Here is a 4593-nt window from a genome sequence, read left to right on the forward strand (position 1 = left end):
TGACACGGGGGCGGGCAGCCTGATGGCCGTTATTCTGCCTCCTGGTCCTGTATGCCGCCCCCATCGCTGATTTCCATACTTTTGGACGCCGCCCACTGCTCCAGCCATCCCCGCGCATGCCCAGTGCCAGTCTCACGGGACTGAGCAGTGTGACCGCTGGTGACGTGTGCGCAGAGAAGTGATTATGGGTGGGACTGTGACTGTTATCAGCAAGTACCCGCCCATAATCTCGTGACCGCGCAAACCTCTCCAGCGGTCACACTGTGCTCAGTGTAGATGCTAGACTGTATGGGCTGCTTCCAGGGATGACGTCCCTTTGTCACGTGATAGTATTTTGAACACGCCCCTATCACGTGACAAAGGGACGTCATCCCTGGAAGCAGCCCATACAGTCTAGCATCTACACTGAGCACAGTGTGACCGCTGGAGAGGTTTGCGCGGTCACGAGATTATGGGCGGGTACTTGCTGATAACAGTCACAGTCCCGCCCATAATCACTTGTCTGCGCACACGTCACCAGCGGTCACACTGCTCAGTCCCGTGAGACTGGCACTGGGCATGCGCGGGGATGGCTGGAGCAGTGGGCGGCGTCCAAAAGTATGGAAATCAGCGATGGGGGCGGCATACAGGACCAGGAGGCAGAATAACGGCCATCAGGCTGCCCGCCCCCGTGTCACATAGAATCCGAAGCCAAAAAGGTACCTCTTTATAAACTCTTTTTTTTGGTCAGAAAGGGGGCACAAAAATAACAGGGACCTTTCTAGAATGCAGCCCAGGAGCTGCAGAGGGGGAATCTGTTAGGTTTTAGGGGAAATTTCTGCTGACAGGTTCCCTTTAAATCGATGGCTGGACCATATATAACAAGCTTTTCTCCCCACGATTCCCCTTTTGTGTCTCCCCTATTTCCTCATAGACTGTAAGCTTACGAGGAGGGCCCTCACTCCTCTTGGTATCTTAATTTAGTTATTTTGTATTGTTTCATATTGTCTGTACATGTCCCCTCTGAATTGTAACGTGCTGCGGAATATGTTGGCGCTATAGAAATAAAACGCATTATTATTATCTTAGTGATGGATCTTCCTTTTCTCCCTTCTGATGAATGTGCTCATTGGGTTGTTTTTATCCAAAGTTTGGCACAGGGTAACTGTGATATATGAGGGAGGTTAGGATTTTCCCACAGTGGGTACATGGAGGCTGGGCAGCCCACCCACATGATTTCCAAAATTTAATTAGAAATTAAAAGGATACTTGTCCGAGAGGCAGAAAGTAAATGTCTAATATTTCTTCAAGAAACTCATCTGACAGAAGATATTGGCCCCTACAATAGTTTGGATTGCCGAGAGCCCCCGAGCCACATACTGTAATTACTTCGGATGTGTCACCTCTAGTTACTAAATCACTGACGGTGAAGGCTGTCGGGGTGGAGGGCGGTCATTTTAGTAGATGTGTTATTGTCTATAGTCACAGTTTTCTCTATAGTAGTTATTACCAAAGCCGCTCTTATTTCATGGCTTTCCACTGCAGCCAGTTTTCTGCTCCTATCCAGGCCCCATTTCTCCAATCTGACATCTGTCACTTTACATGATAACACCTTTGTAATGCTGAATCTGATCCCAGTGTTTCTGAGATTTTTTTCTGTGGCATATTCTACTTTATCTTAGCTGTAATGTGAGGTTGATTTGTTTTGCATTTATTAAAAAAACCCTGTGAAGTTCACCAAAAATGTAAAAGAATTAGAAGTGATGAAACATTGCATTTGATGCTCTTAAAACAAAGTGACACCACAACATATAGTCAATAAATAGCATTTACCGTATTCTGCTTTAGTGTAAATGACTATTTTGATTCTACAGAAGCCATATCTCTTTATAATCAAGAGTCTTTCATTAACAACTATTGTGGAAACTTCCATTTTTCCACTGATGGAGAAGCAGTTCAGAATATTTTTTTTCCTTCAAAATATTATTTGATGGCTTATTATTCCAACATATTTGAGGCAAAAGAAGAAAGAGGTGAACATCTTGGGCTCCTGGTTTCTACTCTGAGATTTAGATTGTAAACGGTTTTTGTTTTAGTAAATAATTACAATTTATGGAACTGTCAATTTCTTTAGCTATGTTTTGCTCGCAGTTGCGAATGGGAGTGGACCCACCGGGTCACAGCACTGGTTAAACCAAGAAGGGCATAATTAAGCGACTACTTCGTCTTCACTAGAGCTTCTGATGGTGAGAATAGGCTTGTGCTGTAAGGTATCCACCTGGTGCTACTCTGGGGAGTCCCGGTACTGCAAAAATTGGCCCCAAGGATCGGGTATAGGATACTGACAGTCATTACAGGTCTAGCAGGCACAACTGGTAAAGATAGATGCAGCAGGTCCACAGATACTAGGAGAAATACACGTATTCGCGCACACAGCATAACACTCAGGAAGTGGAACTGGACCCGACAACTAGCAACATGTCTTTAAGGATAGACCACATTACCCAGGCACCTCCCATGGGAGGATGCCTTAAATACATAGTGCCTTTCAGCTCCCTTATCTGACTCCCAGGAGCTCTGAGTGGTGTGCGCAGGTCCTGGGAGACAGTGGAAGGGACTGGGGACATGGAAGCCAATGTTGGGTGTATGGGACAGTAAGTGTGCTGGAGTCCCCGCCGGGGAAAGGGTGCAGGACAGTGCGGAGACGCTAGTAAAGCAAAACAAGCTATTTTATAAATTATATCCTTTAACTTTAATATATTATTACAATCAATTTTTATTCTTGGCAGATGACTGTACCAGAAGATTAGAGGCACAACTGACATCTTCAGTATTAAAATCAGATGGCCTTGATAACACACAAGATATAACTGAAGTGAATGCAACTATTCCAGATATATCATCATCTCTTCAAAGCAAAGGTCTATCATCTGATTCTATTAAAGAAGTCTTACCCTCTAATTCATCACAGACTATTAAAAAAAATAAATGTCACAAAAGAGGCATTCAAAATCAAAGTGTTCTTACAGGAAAGAAGCAATTTTCAACTACAGAGTATCGAAAAATCTCCAAAAAAATTCACACAGGCGAAAAAAGAATTTCTTCAGAGTCTATTAGCTACCAGATAGCTCACACAGAGGAGAAGACGTATTCATGTTCAGAATGTGGGAAATGTTTTAAGCACGAATGCCATCTTCTTACACATCAGAGAACTCACACAGGGGAGAAGCCTTTTTCATGTTCAGAATGTGGGAATTGTTTTAACCAAAAATGCCATCTTCTTACACATCAGAGAACTCACACAGGGGAGAAGCCTTTTTCATGTTCAGAATGTGGGAAATGTTTTAGGCACAAAAGTCGTCTTTTTTCACACCAGAGAACTCACACAGGGGAGAAGCCTTTTTCATGTTCAGAATGTGGGAAATGTTTTAAAGAAAAATGCCATCTTCTTACACATCAGAGAACTCACACAGGGGAGAAGCCTTTTTCATGTTCAGAATGTGGGAAATGTTTTAGGCACAAAAGTCGTCTTCTTACACACCAGAGAACTCACACAGGGGAGAAGCCTTTCTCATGTTCAGAATGTGGGCGATGTTTTCCATATAGGCCAAGTCTTGTTAAACACCAGAGAACTCACACAGGAGTGAAGCCTTTTTCATGTTCAGAATGTGGGAAATGTTTTAACCAAAAACGGCATCTTGTTAAACATCAGAGAACTCACATAGGGGAGAAGCCTTTTTCATGTTCATAATGTGGGCAATGTTTTGCAGAGAAATCAAGTCTTACTAAGCACCAAAGAATTCACAGAGGGGAGAAACCCTTGATATGTTTAGAATGAGAGGAATATTTTACACACAAATGGCATCTTTTTAAACATCAGAAAACACAAGGGCAGAAGCCATCATACCTAGAAGGTGAGAAATGTTTTATTTAAATTATAATTTGTTTACCACTAAGAAAAATAAACATGGGGAGAAAATATAGATTTGACAAACTGACCAAAATAAAACATGAGAGAGACAGTCAAAGTAAAGGCAAGTAAACGAGAAAGCGAAAGCACGTTAGAAAAGTACATTAGAATTATATTATATACAGTTACTAATAGACGTCTGTTTTCTAAAAATCAAATAAAAAGCAATATTCCATGTGCATTGAACATTTCACATTGTTATATATTTATATATTCACTATATGGATCAGAGTATTGCGATTCTTCCCGCTCCCCCCCCCCAAAAAAAATAAAAAAATACCCAACATTCCACCTCCCTCTTCTTCCTAACTCCCAATCTCAGTGATCTGCCATTCATTACAGTTACTTTCAGCGCACAATGTCCATGTCTGAACAATGTCTGTGACTTCTCTATACTACAATAATAAACATGTTCATGTTACAAATTACTATTTCCATCTACGATCCAGTCCTTCTTTGTGGAAACATCTGATGTAATTGAGTTTATTAAAATCACTTTCCGATAAGTTTAGTAGTTTTTTCATCATCATTGGGAACTGACTCCTTTCTCTATTTCTCTATTCCCCAATACTAATGATGGATGGACCCAGCCTGTAAAAGTCCGGATCCCCATGGTATCATACTTACCAAAGTGCCAGGCCTGG

The 4593-nt window shown here is 42.0% G+C and overlaps 1 pseudogene; it reads left to right on the forward strand.

The window, feature by feature from the left end:
* Positions 1–2614: 2614 nt before the first annotated feature.
* Positions 2615–3991, forward strand: LOC142258892 (uncharacterized; annotated as a pseudogene).
* The last annotated feature ends 602 nt before the right edge of the window (positions 3992–4593 follow it).

This window comes from Anomaloglossus baeobatrachus (genome assembly GCF_048569485.1).
Source record: "Anomaloglossus baeobatrachus isolate aAnoBae1 chromosome 5 unlocalized genomic scaffold, aAnoBae1.hap1 SUPER_5_unloc_16, whole genome shotgun sequence".
Classification (NCBI taxonomy): Eukaryota; Metazoa; Chordata; class Amphibia; order Anura; family Aromobatidae; genus Anomaloglossus; species Anomaloglossus baeobatrachus.